General features: G+C 40.3%; 1 long non-coding RNA gene across 2 annotated transcripts in view; it reads left to right on the top strand.

Annotated features, from left to right (window-relative positions):
• The window catches only part of LOC110830204 (uncharacterized), a 101,739-nt gene that overhangs the window by 8,260 nt on the left and 73,161 nt on the right, over window positions 1–20,318 (top strand). The window contains exon 1 of one of the 2 annotated variants that reach the window (XR_015536904.1): window positions 5,481–5,669. The exons of the other annotated variant lie outside the window; for it this stretch is intronic. This is a non-coding gene — a long non-coding RNA (uncharacterized LOC110830204). Of the gene's footprint in view, window positions 1–5,480; window positions 5,670–20,318 lie in introns of those variants that run through there. 2 annotated transcript variants of the gene reach the window in all.

Genomic DNA, 20,318 nt, shown 5'->3' with positions numbered 1-20,318 from the left:
ATCATCAGGAATATAATTAAAATAATCTAAACGTATTATAATTTCAATATATATCTTGATAATCACCACTGACGGTGATGTTTTCAGGGGCGAAGGCGTCATAACCGAAGATTCTGGGAAAACATGTTGGCGTATTCGCATCGCGGGGAATAATTAAAAGTTCGATTGTATGCCATTCCAAATTTAATGAAAATCTATTCAGCTGAACAGATCACCTGTGCCCATAATACGAAAAATGGGCTAAATCGTATCAGGAGTTTTAAAATATTTTGCTAAGGACGAAATGTGATTTTGACGCAACCGAGACAACATCGGGGCGATGAAGAAGATGAATGTGTCATATCGGCCTCGGCGTGTGTAGTCACGTAATGTGTGTGTGCGCTCTGTTTGTCAGTCATCTGTTTGTTCACGTGTGCGTGCCTCTTGTTGAACGGCGAAACAAATCGGGTGAAATTTCGACATTAATTCAACGTCATGGCTTCGTGGCTGTCTTCTACAGTGAGGTTACAGATCATTTTAAGGGTAGAGTGTACAGGATCACGCTCCGTCCATATTTAGAGCAGTCCAATTCGTATGTATTATCTTCAAGTTAGAAAAATGGTTTCAAATAGATTTCTGTCTTCTGGGCTGTTGCGCCTGTAGTCTGGTAGATGTTTACCGATGATGGAGGCAGCAAGGACCTCTGAAACGTCGGGAAACATCTGCTAGACTACACAGCGCAACAACCCAGAAGACGGAAATCATCATACTCACCGCTGTGAGAACCTCAAGTCTTACGAGATTAGTGAACTTTGGCACATCCAAAAATATGATCGAAAATTAGAAAAAAGAATTGAGCCTGTAGGGGGCATGTCCCCTGCCTTCGGCGCTGTCGTCCAGATATTAGTCCAGGGGTGGCCAACCCAAATGATCTTTCGGGCCACTTTGGAAATGCATCATAACTCCGCGGGCCACATATAAAATTATATATCCCCATATTAGATTTAGATACACTATAGACATTTTTTTGGAGTGAAAAATTGAAACATAATGAGTTATTATTATTGTGTTTACTATTATTCTTACATGTAAACATAGATAATATAATAATAATGAATAAAACAGGCAATATCTGTCATATATTCGCAAGAATATTATTTTAAAATCAAAGTTAATTTTTTCTCATAATTTCGACAGATAATTTTTGAATATATGGATGCACAAATAATGTATTTTTTTAATACATTGGTTTTCACTACTTTGGCCATTATAAAATAAATATATTTTGTAAAAGTGTGATGAATCTCGCGGGCCGGAAAAATGTTCAAGGCGGGCCACATGCGGCCCGCGGGTTGGCCACCCCTGTATTAGAGGAACGAGGGAAAACAATTTAAGCGAGCGATATTCGTCACTGTGCCTTGCGAGGAACATTTATTGCGATCATTACTGACTTAGGAGATCATTGATCACGCGGACACTTGGTGTTGTGTTAACAACGCAAACAGTGTTTGTCTACGACGAGCGTTATCTATTTTTAAAAGCAACATTATTTTTTTATTTAGTGTTCTGTCTGACGACAGGTCCATATGAACAGGATCCTTCCATCCTTTTCTCGGACTGGGACCTGTTCATATACGTTCTTGGCAGATGATCCAGAAGTGGTTTGCCATTGCCTTCTTCTGTGTGTGAATGGAGTAATTGTTGGGATGCCACGGAGGAAAACTCCGTGTTGCCTAGACCACGGCCTTGCCCAACACAAGTTATAAATTCGGGCACCGCCGGGAATCGAACCCGAGACCCCAGGATTACAAGGCCAGCGTTCTGACCTCTAGACCACCGTCGGTCATTAAAAGCAACATATTACAGGTTAAATATTAGTGTCATATTAATTGTTTTAAGCAGTTTAAATCTTAAGCTGAATATATTTTGTTCTTAAAATAGTTTAGTTATGAGGCCGATTCATGTCTTATTTTAGGCACGTCTAGTGGTCCAGACAAGAAATAGGTCAATGCGAACTGCGTTAATGTTTATGCAGAATTATGAAAATCAAAACAAGAAGAAACCTGCAGGCGATAAATTTCCTTTTAAATGGGAACTGGCGTGGACATTGTTGAAAAGAAAATGTAATGTCAACATCGGCGCAAGAAACATGTAACTGACGCCATGATGTCTGGAAGTTTTGCTGACGACCTAAAACTCTGTAAATGGTTAGCTTATCAAACGTTTACAAGCCGAGAAAGGAACAAATACTCAAATGTAATTCAATTTATTGTTACACATTTTGTGTGCTCGGTGTATTCGTTCACACTCGGAGGCCAGTAACAATCGACAATGATTCAAAATCGAACGTCCTTATTGTTGTAAAATGTCTAGACCCACTTCTATCATCCATGCCAAGGCTTACAACCAGAACTTAGTCCCTCACGTCTTTCCAAGCAAATTCTTTATCCACGATCTTTGCTTACGTTTCGCTACTCAAAACAACAAACGCTTTCCTGCAGACAAATAAATCTTCCTTATAACTGGACGTGGTGACCAAGAATTGTAGTTGAAACAGAAGTTTCGATGTGGATATTTAGCGTTTATCGACGTAATTCGATCCGCTCAGAAACATCGTTCTTAAGCGATATTCAGTAAAGCATTTTCTTCGCCAACACAGTTTGCTTTGATCTGTTTGTCCTCAAGGAATAACAGGATTTTCAAACCGAATTTCCTCTGCTGGTTGCCAACATACACACTGCAATGGCACTTAAGTTCGGCTTACTCGCAGCCTCAACTATAATCGATTCAGCCTCTTCGAGAACTCGATTCACGCAGACCCTAACTACCAAATCTGAAAGAGTCCTTCCTAAAATTAAGTTGGCGCTTTGAGACACAATCATCATCATCATCATCAAAAGACGACAGTGTTTTGTTTGTAGTGAATATCACTGACGCCGAAGGACAACAAATCAGATCAGCTATCAGCATTCGTCTTGCCACACAGACAGCTCCATGTTGGAGATTATCGTCTTCTGGAATGTAGCAATGTGTAGTGTGGCAGATACTAACCGACGTTTCAGAGTGAGGGTCATTACCTTGATAATGGAGGCAGTAAGCCCCGCTGAAGTGACCGTCGGTATCTACATTTGTCGTGAGAATTTCAAAGATCTTTGGTACATGTTGAAAGTTGCATTCAGTTTAAAGTGTGGAGGTACAGGTTTTGAAAAAGGTACTAACACACAGAAACACCGTTAAGATATATTTTAGGGGCGTGTAGCTTCGAGTAAAATGGAAATATGGCCATGGATTCCAAGTGGAAAAGAATTTGGAAGGAGATTGTAAAGGCCTGGTTGAAGACTATTTTTGCGATCGCATGGAGATACTGAGAAAAACCACAATAATACCTTCAACAGTATCCGCTGGCTCAGAAACATTTGAATGAGTTTTTATGATCTGAAGATGGTTCAATCAGGGGTCAAACTGATTGAAGAAGGAAGCAGTTTCAGCATCTTAAATGTTGAGCTTTTGTTTAGGATTTAGACGAAGTTCCAGAAAACAGTTTTACCTTACACGAAGTGTGCAACCTGCAGAGGAATGCTTTTGTGAGCACGGTGACGACCATTCGGTTTTCATAAAGGCGGGAAATTTTTTTAGCTCAGCGTGGTAATGGCTCCTGAAGAAGGACACTGCTTCATGGCCTCAGATAGTAACCTCGCTTGTTACATTAGTTACTGTTCTTAGTAACTGTATCTTGCTGACTTATTTTAACAGTTTATAAATTTGTGTATCTGGTTTTAATTTGATTTCATGATAGAAATACATTTACCTTATTCATGCATTTGATTTTATCTTCCGGCCCGGAAAAATTTGTAGCGTGGCGATGCTGAATTCGTCACTACATCAAAGCTGCTTTCGAGAAATTAAGCCGTGTGGCAGACATTTTCCGATGATTTCGGTGAAATCGCGAGTCTGTTTTAAATCGCCGTCATCAGAGCTTGGTGTCAGGAGCGCCGAATTCCAAAAGATAATCGGCACAGTTTTAACGTCCAGAGCAAGGACCATACGTTATCTACTGCACTTATTGGTCTGGACTGGACATGTAGCACGCATGGGGGGAGGCTAGGGGTGCATGCAAGATTCTGGTACGGAACCCTTCTGGAAAACGACCACTGGGAAGACGAAGAAGCAGATGGAAGGATAACATGAAGATGGATCTTGGGGATCCGGGCTGTGAGGGTGGCAAATGGGTGGAGTTGGCTCAGGGTCGTGGTTCTGCTGCCAGGGAGTTGGTTGGTTGATTCATTTTTGCTTTACGTAAGATGTCAATGGTTGTAAAGCGCTGAATGTTCAGATATACTAAGGTAATATTCTAGCATTTCTGTGGAGGGACTGAGTAAGAGCGTTATAAGCGTGGGTTCTCCCAAATATGAAGTAGGAGTGGTAATCACTTCAACGTTACATTCGATTTATGTGCAGAGAATCTTTCTGATTAGGGGACTTTCTGAACGTCATATGGATCGACATCATCACCACACCACTGGTTATCCTTTCCAGAATAGTCTGGAATTTTGACCAGTGCTCAACAAGACACTTAACTAACTAACTAACTAACTAGTTGGCTTATCGAAACCTTAAGTTCATCACCGAATTAACCAAAGCCCTCCACCGGACCCTGTCCTGGGCCAACAAAATCCAGTTTCCTTCAACTCCTATCTCCCATAGATCCCGCCTGAGATTGTCCTCCCATCTACGTCTAGGTCTCCCCAGAGGTCTCTTCCCCTCAGGCTTCCCGGTGCACACCTCTTGTCCCATCCATGCGGTCTACATGCCCAGCCCATCTCACTCTCCTCGACTTAATCACCCTGACAATATTGGGGGAGGAGTAGAGATTTTTAAGCTCGTCATTATGCAGTTTTCTCCACGCCCCATCGTCTTCTCTCTTAGGCCCAAATATCCTCCTCAACACCCGATTCTCAAACACCTGAGACCTCAGAGTGAGAGACCAGGTTTCGCACCCATACGAAACAACAGGCAAAATTATTTTTTTTGTAGTTTCTAGTACAAGAAGACACATTAATCATTTCAAACTAAAGACATGGACGTTCATGTAGATTCCAAGAACTGCAATGCAGAACACAGAAATACCCAAAATTACAAGTGATTAATTAGCTCCCGTGCAGGGCACGTTTTTGATGATTTCAAGTCTGAGTTGCCGGAGGACTGATTCTGTGGCCTGGTCTTCGCCCCCCGCCGTCGCTGCATAGTGCAGTTTCCTGACCTGGAATGTAGTAAGTAGCCTTACTACAGTGGCTCAGTCACTTATCGGAACGTCGCGTCGTCGGGTCTTGGAGGGGAGGGGCAGTGGTTGTAGTAATGTCAAAATCTTGTGCCGCGCTCTGGTTGAATAGACTCGTGCCGTGGCTGCTGGGCCGAGGCATGCGTATGGACCGAACTGGCCGGCGAACCTCACTTGCGATCGATGGTCCTCGGCGTTGTCGCAGTGGGTCGGAGTCCGCATTCAATCGCTGGCACGTTCTCACGCTGGCCGGTCGCGTTGCGTTTCACGTACGTGCGTTGTAGTTCCGAGCACATTAGTTCTTCAGACCGATTTATTTTTGGTCATTCTGTCTGTGAACGAGTATCGATATCACGTTGTTGGTCGCCGTGTTCCAGGTAGGAGCAGGCCCTAGTTCGTCTGTCAAAATCAGGTAAGACCACACAAACACATGGCCGATTAAAATGTTGCATCGTCCGTAAACATTCAAGAGTTTATTATTTATTATTTAAATATTAAAATATTACAATAATTAACATTTAAAATATTTAAAATATTAAATGATGTTCTTTATCGAAATATTCGATTTTCATTAGACCATCATTTTTCACGACATGTTTCTAATGTAAATCGAATATTTCGATAAAGAACATCATTTAATATTTTAAATATTTTAAATGTTAATTATTGTAATATTTTAATATTTAATAAGAATTTATTGTGATTAGACGGACAAGATTTAAATAATATATATTTATTATATCACAATATGACGCAACTTTACCATCTCATTCAAGAGTTTATAAATGCTGATTTTATTTCCGTCAGTGTGTCAGCAGTGAAATTCGAGACGCCCTTTATCAATGCGACTGTTTATTGCTTGTGGGTAGACCGAACGCTAAGCAGCGTAACGTACGTCAGGAATTTTACGGGGTTCATTTGCCTTAATGCATAAATAAAATATCTGGAGGCTCTGGCCATAAAGTTCACATTTATCTGGAAAGTTCTGAGAATATGATCTTTTTATGCGATTTTTAAAGCAAATTTATTTTCCTAGAAATAATATGATAACAGATAAATTGTATTCTTCACGTACATTAAATAATGATAAGACTATAAATCCAATGCGATCCCTTGTTATGATGATTACATGCTGAAATAAAAATTTATTAGGATAATTTATCGAATGCCGGTCTAATAGAGCGAACTTGCCCGACGCCCATATTTTCACGTCTCAACTCAATTTGCTGGAAGCTGTGTTTGACAGATGGGATAAGAAATTGAATTGCTTGAAGTTAATGGAAATCTGAAAGGTAGAGAATTTTTGCTGAGTAAAACCACGAGCGTCGTGACGCGACAACCTCTCCTGGAAAGGATTTGTGCCATTTTCGTATTTACAGTCGCCGTCAGCGGTCCGGACAGAGACCGCGTGGTCTGTTCCGGTGACTCTGCGATCTAAGTGGCTCACTTATCTTAATTACGGCTACGTTTCTGGTGGTCTCAGTGTAAATAATAAACTTTATTATTACGAAATGGAATTAGATTCTATTATTCTGTTAAAATTGTCATATAATGTTTGCAAATTTCTTTTCCGGGCAGTAAGCTCGTATATCACCACCGAATTTTACATAATTACAAAAGACATGCAAAATAAGTGTGTTTAAATCATTAAATTATTGATATTATTAATCAATGTATTTCCTGAATTTGTCATTTGTTTGGTGTTACGTTCAAGTATTTTGATAATCTTTGACGTATTTCGTGGTTAGAAAGTTATTTTTTATTAAATATAGCCTAATTATTATTTTGTTATTAATATAAATGTTGCCCCTCAAAATATTAATTAACGTGTCTCAAAATTCTATTATATTATATAATCGATAAACTGTAATTAGCTCGTAATCTGTGACTTACGTTAACTTCCGTATTAAGTCGACCGTTTCAGGTAAAATATTGTGATCTGTTTCTTCAAAAAAAAAATTGTTTTCCTCAGTTATAAGTGTATTAAACACTTTTCAAAAATTTATTTTTAAAATTTTGTAATGTTTTTGTGACGTATTCAGTAGGAATATTCCTTTATAATTGTTTGGAACTGTTTTGTCCCCTTTTTGAAAACAGAAATCGCTATTCTATTTTGTCATTCATCAGAACATCCATTCATTTGTATATAATTTTTACCAAAACTTTATTTAATTCTTCTCATTTCGCCTGAACATATTCTAAATTGTAAGTACAGTCTTTGCAAAATAAACGTAATACTTTCAAGAAATATCTGTGTTGTTGCTTCTGTTTTCGTAATTTTATTGTCATTTCTTAGAGCTGATTTACGTATCTCATTTACACTTTAATATTTCGCTTTTAATTAATTCTTCACCACTAAAGCCATTTTGTACGTTCTTCATTTCAAATCCTTACCTCATGGCTTTCTCCCAAATAATGTTAACGTGAATAATTTTTGCTGTTAACCGCCGTGGGAGTGAAAAAAAGTGTTCGTGCACCCCAAATAGTTCTCTGTACATATTTTTATCAACTTCGCCATTTTCAGATTTCCAATAATTATTTGTGTGTAGAAGCTTCAAACTAAAATATAAGATTTATGTCTACGTCGTTTGGTTAAAAATTGTTCCTTTTCTGTGCCTGCCAGCCTCTGAAAACCCAGAAAGACGCGGTTCAGTGTCAGTACGTCTGTTGCAAGTCCTAGAGGCCCAAGGTTCGAATCTTTTCCCTTAAAATCGATATCATTCTCTGTGGTTTCATTCAGCACGTCGAGAAAGAAGTCAGGGCCTACTTTAAACGAGGACGCATAATTAAAGTGCTATGGATTTTAACAATATTCATTTCAGTGCCTCGTAATACGAAAGTTTCTTTTTTTAAAACCGACTCAGTCCGACGATGACGTTGACGTCACTAGAAAATGTTATCCCACTCCACTAATTTCAGTATCCGCCATGTTTATGCAGGAATTAAGGAAGATTTCTAGGGGTGGATGACGTTTTCTGACTGCGAACTGCGAATGTTTGTTAATAAATGAAGCAAAAGTACGTAAGTAAAGTAATTAGGGGCCATGCCACGTTGAATGCACATGTTCTCGTCCGATCACCTTACTTAAGCAGCATTGGGCGTGGTTAGTACTCTACCGGATGAATTAAAAGTTCGCATGAGTTTTTATTTATCCATTCGCTACGAATATCAGGCGTAAAATAGGCAATAGCTGCTGTCTCTCTCTCTGAAGTGGACCCGGTCTTCGTGCACCCATGCCAGACAGCTTCCGCGCTGGACCAAGCGATTGGTGAAAATGTCGAAGTTCACGATGCAGAGACAACTTTAGTTTTGTCATCGTATTCATTTCCCTGCATCCTCACTTTTATTCTGTTCCAGTCTTTTCTTATCCCACTCTGTATTTCTTGAATTTCAGCAAAATATTTTGTGGTGTTCCGGACAAAAATGTATGATTTTTGAGACATTGCCTTTGGTTATGCGTTGTGGGTAGTAATTTATGGTGGTACATCATCAAGAGTTGGTGGTGAGGCTCCTGTGGGAACATCAGGTTCATCAACATTAAGGGATGATATTGGACTGACTCAGTCTGTGCCGGAATGGGGCGTACTTACTGCTGTTTTTGTACGGACGTTATCAGGGGTTCGGGGATGAGGGTCATTGAAATTCCCATCCGGCATCTCATCTCTATCACTGGTTCAGAATTTTCACCAAATAAGGTATGTGGTCTGTAAGGGAAATTTTAAATAGACGCAAGGCTTTTACACCTTTTTAAGGTCATGTCGTAGTGTAGGCCGCGCGGAAGAAACTAGCTTACGTCCCTTCCTGGATTTGGACTTCTAGGGAGTACGCTGTTTTCAGACGGACACAAGAAATACCATGTCAAAGGGTTGAACTTGTATCCCGAGAGAACTGGTAAAGACAGGAGGGTAATAAGGTTTTCTGTACAAAAACAACGGCAACCACAAACATGGTTGTCCAGTGTCGGAAAAAAGTGTTCGTCCTTCGGCCACAGATGTCGCCCATCGTGTTGTGACTTTTTTTTTTTTGAAGCAATTTTTGAATTCATGAAACCACTTTCAGTGACCATTGCTAAGTTTCATGTAATTTAATTGAGAAATTAAGGCTGACGGTACAGACAAATCAGTGATTCGAGCAACACACACCGGACACTATACCGTCTCCTTTCTGCTCTTGTTAATTTGCAATTGTTTTCCACCCTGCAGATGAGACTTTGGCACACTTTCAGGCCCCTCTGCATGCCACCTTAATCTCTCAGGATGACATTTGTTTCTCAGATCCTGCGAAGACAAGGTTTCTTAATTCCTGTTGAATAATTTCGCCTATAGTGTGATAACTTGCAGCTTACGGAAAGCTGTCATCCAGTCAATGCAAATTCCGCGTGGGATCGTTGTTTCTAGACAATTCAGCTGTTTGATGGGGTTTGAGACGCGTTGATCAAGTCTCAAACTAATGTAGTCATTGGAGACCGTGATGCTGGTCTTTAAGAAAGGAGTAATACTGAAGACGAACGGTCAACTAACAGACGTAGTACATGAAATAAGTTCTTTAGGAATAACAGCAGAAGTTGCAGGAGCTAAAATAAGCCGATGGTAAAAGGAAGCCAGTGCTCAGCGGCCACTGACAAGTGTTCGACACGAATGCCCGATAAGACGGCAACCGCTCGTAGAAAATGTATGTGAGATGCTGTGCTAGCAGAGATTGATGTTTGGAGCAGAAATATGGGAATTAGTTAGACGAGGAATGGAAGAAGATTGATGTAATTCTCTTGGGACTTTGTAAGAAGATTTTATGGATGCCAGGATTTGCAGCGAACTGCGTTGGTGAACCGCGGCTGGGAGGGGATAGTACGAGGGGCAAGGTGTTTTGTTTTGTCGTGAAATATTGTGTTATGTACAGGATGCGGCATCAGAGGAACCCGATAACATAGCAACCACTGCTCCATGGCTACTGAAATGGCATGAGACGACATAGCCACTGACCTTTGTTTCTCTGACCCCAGAACAGCGATTGCCAAAGTAACAAGTTTTGAAAATCGTCTGTATTTTCAGATTTAAGAAATAATAAGAGTTTGTTATGGAAGAAATGTGGTGGGAGGATGCCTTCTGAACGCCTGCCGTGGCAAACATACTACCACCAACCCACTGGAAGACGGGAAATGGGACAACCAAGAAGGAGATGGAGACATTTCCTTCAGTCCCGGAACGGGCCAGCGGACTCAGTTATTGGCTGGGAAGAAGTGTTATGAATGGAAATAAATAATTGAAGATGGATGTCTTCTGGGTTGTTGTGCCGTGTAATCTGGTAGACAGCCGTCTTCAGACTCACCACCGTGAAAATGAAATTCGTGCTCAGATCCTGGTAACTTTTTAGCTGTTATCGTTTGACTGGAGCAAATGACGGCAGGCATCCTCCGTCGGCAGACAGCATACCACAGTCCTACTTATAACGAGTGTGTTTCAACCTAGCCACTTAGACGGAACCGTTCTTAATCACAAAACAAAACTTTATCTGAAATGTCTGTATCCCCTGGAATGAAGTGTGTAAACCATTTGGAGCACTAGAATCACTTTCTCCTTATCAGGTTAATGGAGTTCGTACATGCCATAAAAACGATATTGATGACGTTTTAAAATCTACGTAGTAAAGTAAAGCTGTCCCACTATGCGTCATGTAGGCGCTTAGGGGGAGAGGCGGTATAGCTCCTCTCATTCTTGACCTCGGCACTAGATGGGAGTGAGTGGTCAGCATCACCCCCCCCCCCCCGCCCGCGCTTAACCGCCGGGAAAGGACCCCGGTACCCATTGGACAGGAGGCTGGGTGGGCCCCAGAGTCGGTGTGGACGCAGAGGCTAGAGGAAAAATCATCTGCCCCCGTCGGGGATCGAACCGCGGTCGTTCAGTCCGTGGTCAGTGACTGAGCTACACCGGCTCATAAAATCTACAGAGTTTCGTATGATAATCCACTGTGAATAGAAATTGTTCTCAGTGGCTCTCCTCGAGAAGGAAATCCGTCCAGACTGCCGTCACTTAACACCAAAGGTAGTTCTGCACGATTGAATGCACGACAAATTGTCGAATTTCTTCGCGTAGGAGAATCGATAATTGTATCCCCAAATTCATTGTGACAAGTTATGCAAGAACGAGATACCAGGTGGTGTTCGACAATGAACCCTCGTCGTACTTGTGAAAAAGACATCTTTACACTTCGACTGTTGAAAGACAACTGACGAACTGAAGCGAGTAGGTCACAACCTCCGTGGGATCTTATTCAATCACAGCGATATTGTTTGCCTATTAAACCAATGGAACTTACTTCATTGCATCCGTCAATAAATGTTTTAATATGAGTTGCGTGACGTCGTGTACATCTGCTGTCAGCAAGGAGAATTCATACAGCACAGTTGGCTCACAAATTCAACAGAAAAATGAACCTAACTTTTCCATAACGTGTTATTACCTTGCGGCAGATGAATAACAGAAAGCAGGCTCTTAACAAAAGCTCCTTAGGAGGAGACTAAATTCTGGAAATGCTTGCTACTTCTCAGTTCAAAATATTTTGTCTTCCGTCTGATTTCTAAGAACCTGAAGAATAAAATATACAAAACAATAATTTTGCCTGTTGTTTCGTATGGGTGCGAAACATGGTCTCTCACTCTGAGGGAGGGACACAGATTGCGGGTGTTTGAGAATTGGGTGTTGAGGAGGATATTTGGGCCTAAGAGGGAAGACGATGGGACATGGAGAAAAGTAATTAATGATGAGCTTAAAAATCTGCACTCCTCCCCCAGTATTGTCAGGGTGGTTAAGTCGAGAAGAATGAGATGGGCTGGGCATGTAGCGCACATGGATGGGACAAGAGGTGTGCACCGGGAAGCCTGAGGGGAAGAGACCGCTGGGGAGACCTAGACGTAGATGGGAGGATAATCTCAGGCGGGATCTATGGGAGATAGGAATTGAAGGAGACTGGATTTTGTTGGCCCAGGACAGGGTCCGGTGGAGGGATTTGGTTAATTCGGTGATGAACCTACGGGTTCCGTAAGCCATCTGGTTGGTTGGGTCCACTATTTGGGAAGCCTGAGGGGAAGAGACCTCTGGAGAGACCTAGACGTAGATGGGAGGATAATCTCAGGCGGGATCTATGGGAGATAGGAGTTGAAGGAGACTGGATTTTGTTGGCCTAGGACAGGGCTTTGGTTAATTCGGTGATGAACCTTCGGGTTCGGTAAGCCATCTGGTTGGTTGGGTCCACTGTTTGGGAAGCCTGAGGGGAAGAGACCTCTGGAGAGACCTAGACGTAGATGGGAGGATAATGTCAGGCGGGATCTATGGGAGATAGGAGTCGAAGGAGACCGGATTTTGTTGGCCCAGGACAGGTTGATGAACCTTTGGGTTCGGTAAGCCATCTAGTTAGTGTTTTGTAGTGCCAGCACTTCTATTTTTATGTTAGTAACGTATATGCATCAAAGTGTTCGACGCAGTCCACATGAGAGCTTTTTTATGCAGTGTCCTTCAGACTTGCTTAAGTCCATGTTTTTAACACCTGAAAATGGCCCTTGAGCGGAGACTTGTAGTGTCGGATAATATTTTAATAAGCATGTTGTGCGTCTGCGTATTTGACGGTGTACTATCGTTGTCTCATTTAAAGTGCCCTTTAACTTTGTAAAATTTTAACCAAAATTGAAACATGTTGAAGAAATTCACCAAACCTCCCCGATATAAAATTTTAATGGGAATAGGATCTGTTTTGTCTGTGTTGTTACATCCGGACGGCCAACGGAAGCAAATTGGCGTACTTAGCTGCAAACGTGGCTAATAGCACAGCGGTTCCTGTACGTGCAGAATTTTAACAGTATTATTAGCCCCTTTTCAACTAGGCAGCCCGTTTTGCTACAGCAGTGCTTTCCTCGGAGATAACACGTGTGTGTGTGTGTGTATGAATAGAACCACGGTTTTGTGATCACTACACCGACTCTTCTCTGTCTTTAATTTTAGTTTCGGCTGCGTAAGAGTCAAGAAGGGTGTGGATGACAGTAATTAAGCATTGGGGCCCTGGAAGGAATTCTAATAGTAGGGTAACGGTGTAATTAATAGCCACTTAATGCGTTGTTATTTGTCAAATTAACACTGCCTGTTTCTGTCTAATCTAGAAAACACGTAACTTTTTATTGACACTTGCGACTTAAGACATAAAACAAATATGTAATTTGCCATACATTTAGTGTGTACTTAAAAAAAAGAAGTTTTAAAACTTAAAAATATTTTGTCACAATATTTCCTTGTCTAAGAATAAAATTACAGTGAACAGTACATAGCATTATCAGCTCAAAAGGTTCCTTGAATGGGATATTTTAGATAATACGTATTAAATTATTTGTTTTAGTATCAATGAATTCTTTGGCGGGCCTCGTTTTTAGGTGTCGTATCTGCAAAAAGGGTTTTGAAATTATTTGTAACATGGTTAGAGACTGAGAAGAATGCGTATTTATCTCGTGAAAACGCACTTATGAAATGTTACAATGTATATTGGATGAATTTGTTTTGCGTGTTTATGCATTAGAACTTCATAACACGTCTCTACTTAAGACATTTCCCACTCGCTACTCGGGAACTTTGTCACACCTCGTATGTCGCCGTCCGCAAAGCTAAGGCAATGTTTACTGAGGAACCACCTGCAAATGTGGTATTTTGAGGCTGCGGCTCCGTGTATAACGAAGCGTTCTTACAAATTACTTGAAAATTTTAAAAAAAAAATGGCGAAGGCTTGCGAACTCGGTGGAATGTACAGAAATATCAAAGTTCATTATAAATAAATTCAGCGTTGCTCGTTAGCGCTCTGTGCTGATGAACCTCAAACATGTGACATGAATTTGATAATTATCGTTGTCGTGTGTGGGATGTGTCATTTATCACACTCCTACACACACGTCTCTTTCCACTGGGTTAGCGGAATAAATCTTGTAAGGGAAGGATTTTCGTGGATCCGAGTATAAGTACTCTTACATCACGTAATAGGACAATTCTTTACTGCTGACTATGTAGCAACCTTTTCGACAAATTCTTATGCCAGTCAGTTTTTCTGATGGCTGTTACACCGGGTGAAGACAATCACTGATTTTTGTTACTTTAAAATACTTCATTAATCACGTATGACAGTTAAAATATTGTATTTAGTTAATTTATTCGGGGAAACGTTTGTAAATGAGTCGCAGAAGATAAGCTGTTGTTGGCGTGGGCCATTGTTGAGGTTAGGATTCGGCCAACGCTTTGAATTGTCATTGTTGAGGTTAGGATTCGGCCAACGCTTTGAATTGTCATTGTTGAGGTTAGGATTCGGCCAACGCTTTGAATTGTTATTGTTGAGGTTAGGATTCGGCCAACGCTTTGAATTGTCATTGTTGGAGGTTCTGAATTAAACCGTTGAGTAAGCGCGTAGGTCGTGATGGCCTGTGGGTCGTATTGATTGGGATGCTTGTTTCGATATTGTGGTTGGAGGAACATTGAAGCTACTAATGAATGCGGATTCAGGTATTTCGTCTACATTTCTGCAGCGAAGCAAAATCTCGGAACATTTACTCTGTTCCGATTTGCGCTGATGCGTTTTGACTGTAGTTTCGATTGCAGGCAACAAATGCCATTCGGTTGTTTCTCTAAATTTTATTTTACAAAATTTATTTCATCATTGTTGACCACGCTGTTATTTTTACAGAATCATTGTTTGACTTACTGATGTGTTCTTCTGAGTTTTGTGCGTGTGGTATAAGTCGGGGCCCATTCGTGCGTGTCGTACACCGTCGTTCAATGAGAAGGCAGTGTGCACTTCGTTTGAGCACTTACATGAAAAAGAATGGGCTCAAATCGAAGCAGGGGGCAGTGTTCCGAATGCAGCGTAGTTAATGGGACCGGTAACTATTACGAAAAATTTGTGGATCAGTTATTCTGATATTGAATCTTCAGAATTGGAATCGCGGAATATTTCTTACTCGAAATTTTTATAATGAGATATCAATTGTAACTTTCCTGTTGTGAGAATTTTCTACGTAGAGGATGGAATGAATCCAGTTGGCGTTAGGTCTTCGAGACGTATCTAGAGAAAAAAAATATTGGGATTTTATTGGGAATTACACGATTTGCTGAAATTTAAAAATTTCCGTCACTCTTTTGCGATAAAGCTAAGGACTTTCGAACTTTTGACATGTAGCACTATTTTTAATTAGGCTTTTGCAGACGGAGTAGGAATATCGATACGACTCGCTCACGTGACCCGGTGCATCTGTACTAGAAAAACTCGCATGCCAGCTGATTATAAATATAGGCGAAGGCTGTATTCATGTCTGATGCCTGAACCTTATTCGCAGTGCAGTTCATGGTTAAGTTTACAGCAGGTGTTAACGGCTGAATTCAGCCCGTCTGACAGAAAATCCAGAGGTTTCTCTGTTTGAGACACATTAACGTGTGCCGCTAATTTGATAGATTCGCGTAGTCCGGCATTTTAATCGATAAATTATGTTTTCCAAGATTTTGGTAACCCTGTTTGGAACCATCAGAATAACTACGTAGTACACTTTGCTGTGGGATTTTCTTAAGTGACCCCTATGAAGCAGCTCTTTACATCGCATTACTGATGTTGCGATAATTATTTCAGCTTGTATTGAATATGGGCCACTGTAATTTGCAGGATTCCCTATAAACAGGTGTTAGACTAGTAAAAGTTTTAGACGTGCGTTGTGTGTGGATCGATGTTGTTATCTGTGTAGCCATTCTACTGAAATGCAGTTTGAATTTCCTGCGAGGTTGTGCGAGATTAATCAGGCCAAATCACATGCGGCACTGCATTCATTTTGCCGATACTGAAATTATTAGTGAAAATGGAGCACCGAGAAATGTAAACGTGCAAACGCACGCAGCGTAAAAATTTGCTTTTGGGTTCGTTTTGGTCCAGGCTCTCGTGTGCAATAGCGGACTAAGAGCCATTCGCTGATTTTACTGTAATGGTTGTGGTCGTCTTCAGAAATTGCTGTATGAAGCAAAGCGAATGAAGAAGGGGGGAATAAAGAGGTTTTGAGGATTACCAACGTTTCAGAGGCCCTTGCTGCCTCCATCTTCAGGGCGATGTTGATGCAGGCAGCAATGACATATGAAACGTTTGTAGAATTCTACTAAACAACACGGCGAGACAGCCATATTTAATTTTTGTTTTCAGGTAGAATGCCGAACTCCATAAGAATACATTCGAAGGCACTGACCATTGACCTTGCGTCTAGCAAATAGAGACAAAGTGTGTGTGTGTGGGGGGGGGGGGTAAGTAGAAAAGAGAAAACTTCGTACGCTAGAGAAATTACTGTCGGACATAAAATACGTTTCAATTTCCTGGAGAATTTCCCGGAAACAAATATTGATCTGACAAATATTTAACGATTTATTCTCGAGATGTACCCAGGAAAGGTTGTAGGATGTTGTGGAAAATGTCAGTCATTGGTGTTTGATCCTAACGAAATCAGTTTGGCGAAATTCATCGCTGCAGAAACCCCGTCCAATGGTCATTTGGTTCTAGCACGTGAGCTGACATTGCGAAGATACTCGTACAACCATGTATCCTAAACAAGTTGATTTTCGGTCAAAACAAATCCTCTTCTCGTTGCACTGCTTTTGTGAAATGGAAGAAATATTACCGACTGCCCCGAAAACATATTCTGCCTTCATTCTGATTATTTCAATTACTCAAATTCTATCTGCCTTCTACACACTATAAATACACAGACGCTAGCATAATGTATGAAAATTGTATTTCAATTATTTATCGTTTTGAAGCTTTATATAATTATATACACCTGAGGATGGTTCTTTTAGGAACTGAAACATGTCGTGAAACATGAAAAATGATGGTCTAATGTAAATCGAATATTTCGATAAAGAACATCATTTAATATTTTAAATATTTTAAATGTTAATTATTGTAATATTTTAATATTTAATAAGAATTATTGTGATTAGACGGACAAATTTAATATATACACAGACGATAGTTCAAAACACGACTAGGCATACTTTCACGTTACGAGTTTGACTTGACAGAAATTCCTACTTGGAGTCACAGAATAAAACACTAAAGAATACTTTTCTCTTGTGTCATCCTTGAAGTTGTTAGCTGACGCACTCGAAGTCGCTTGTACACAAACAATTTAATCAACATCTCGTAATGTAACATTTAACATTATTTATATAATAAATACTTATCAGTGTTATGCTCTAAATCCTTATCGCTGCAAAAAGTAATCGCTCTTTCATTCATGAGGTCCGTAACTTGTAATGATAGCGGTTGAGATGCAAGGTCAGGATGATGCAATACGACTCACCCACGTGCACGGCGTTGTTTACGTCCTCTCTTAGACTACTTAGGTTTAGGTGCGCGCGTCCTCAGAATGTTCCTTACTGGAGATTATTCAATTATATTTGTCTTAAAGCGACGTAGTTTTGTCAACAAGAAAAACAGCACGATAGAAACGCAGTCAATTTGGTTTATAGTAATTGATTCTTATACAGTCAGCTGTATTTAGGCAGGCCTTGAGAAGGGCCGATCCCTCGTCCAGGGAGTCCTATCGAATGTCTATAGATCGAGCCAACGAAAAATTGGGACCCGCTCAGGCACTCGAAGAACGGGTCGTTCCCGGTATCCCAGTATTTAGGCACACGGAATGATGAAAGGGGAATTTGAGGAGAAATATTTCTTAGAATTTTTGTTATGAGGTATAATTTCTGATGTTGATACAGTGCAGTATTTCTTGTTCAACTTTGAATCATGCACTTAACTTTGTTTGTTGGTGGGGGAGGGGGCCACGAAACTGTATGCTACAATTAGAGGAGTAAATTTGTGGATTTTCGAAGACTAATACCTGTCTTGATTATACCTGTACGAAGTTAATGTGCTACAGATGGTGAATGCGGGCTGAATAATGCAGGTGAAAAACTTCCAGCCAAAATACCTCAAAAGAAATACATTCACTCGTTGTTCCGTGCTTATATCACGAGGGGCATAATTTCTGAAGCTTCCATTAATCAGTAGAAATTGAAAGGAAACGGGAGTTGTTTACTCAAGATGATTGATTAATACTTTCACCTCCTTTGTGATGCTCAGAGAGGGTATAATAAGGAACAAAACACATGCTTCTATGCTAATCTTTGTGAAGACGTTTCCGATTGTAAGCTTGGGAACGCTAAATAGTGTGTTGCAGGCTAGCCAGTTTTCAATAAAGCATACCGAGTTATCAGTTCGGGCCTCAATTCTCTGCCAAGTAAGCACAGATTTTTTTATTCTCAAGAAACTGCGGGCTTAATTTTCTGTGTTGAAATTTCACCCATACTAAGCTGACGTCACGAGCGTATTCGTCTGAACAATTTAACTATGAGTTAAGTTCTATACTGCACTGATAATCCTGTTCATCACATTATGTAATTATTGCATTTATTTAGAGAGATTTATTGGACCGTTTACGTATTTTAGAAACAAAACGAACAATCCTGCGAGATTACTAGGCAAAGCCGGAATATTTTACAGGGTTAATAAGTTTTATTTGGTGGAAAGAATTCACTACATTATCTGTTGTGAGCAGGCACGGATGGTAACTGCGACTATAGGTCCCTTTTGCAGGTCTAATACCGACGCCCATTCCTACCCCGACGTTTCCAACATTTCATTGCTCTAAAGAAAGTCCCACTTGTTTCGATCCAAACCCAATATTTCTTTTTGCGGATTAACGTTAAATAATCGTCCATTGTTTCAGATGAGAATATTAACGACGTCAGTAAATTGTATTTAACAAAATTCTCCACGCCCCGACAAGTTACTCAAACCTTTTCGAAATAGGACGGTATTTCGGATGAATGGAATTCGATTATTTAACGTTAAATAATATTCGGATATAATAACCTCCGTAAAGCGAAAAGTTAAAAATACGGACTGAATTCATAAATAATATTTAGACGATCTTCGGCTTCAAAGGGTTAATGGCTTGTCTTCATTTGGTTTCTAATATTTAAGGAAGTGGTCAGAACAAAGGATGAAAGGTATTTCTATTTATATCAACAGTTTCAGCCCAAGTAAAATTATGTCCATCAACAAGCGATGTTTATTTTGCGTGTAAGACACTCCTCAGTCGATCCAGTTTCTCCACGGATATGATTTAGGCTTTCCCCTGTCTTCCTCACTCCTAAGATAGAATTTTCCCATCGGTAAGGTGAAAGCATCTGCGGCCTTCTGAAAAAACCCATTCTTCCGTCTGCATCTCGCACTTTATCTTCGTCAATGCGATGCTTAGACGCAGTTCCGAACCATTTATCTGAATGTTTGTATCGAGTTCTGACGAACATTTACATTTTTAAGTGAACCCTTCTGAAAATAATATCACGCAGACTCAAGATAAAATATTGAGTCTACAGCTTGATACATCATTCAGATTTTAGATGGAAGCCTGAAGCAGGAATTTCACGCTAATAAACGCGAAAATGTCGAGCGTTTCAAAAGAAATTTGTCCGACGCGATAGTAAACTTAAAAGGGACTTCCTACATCTGCTGCGTTATTGGCTCTCGGTGGTAATTAAACTAGATTTTGTTGATGTTTGGATTAAGGCGATCGTATGTTATATTCATGCTAATAACCTGTTTCGAAACAGAATATAACATTAAATCTGGAAACTCAATTTCTCATTCCACCTTTCCCAACAACACACATATTGTTTTTTTAAAACCACGTGCGTCCATAATGTGTTTGATCTGACACACAGCAGAGAGATAAAACACAGTTTGTAACAGAACTTACGCGTAGTTCTGAGGTTATTACAGGAAGGAACAAGGTCAGAACTCAAGAGCATCGATGCGACATGTCCAAAATGTTGGTCATTTCTTCCCAAAATGCGTTGTGCATTGATACGCGTAATACAAAAAGTGGTGCTAGATGACAGCATGTGTCTGGATGATATTAAGCTTTTTATTTACTTTGTCCTTATGTCGCGTATTTAATTTTATAAATACAAAAATAGATAGTTCTATGGCGAGGCTGTTGTCTCTA

Source organism: Zootermopsis nevadensis, unplaced genomic scaffold (genome assembly GCF_977971745.1).
Source record: "Zootermopsis nevadensis isolate Lab colony 2312 unplaced genomic scaffold, Znev_1.0 Znev_ptg000024l, whole genome shotgun sequence".
In the NCBI taxonomy this organism is placed as follows: domain Eukaryota; kingdom Metazoa; phylum Arthropoda; class Insecta; order Blattodea; family Termopsidae; genus Zootermopsis; species Zootermopsis nevadensis.
This window is presented reverse-complemented; position numbering and strand designations above follow the sequence as displayed.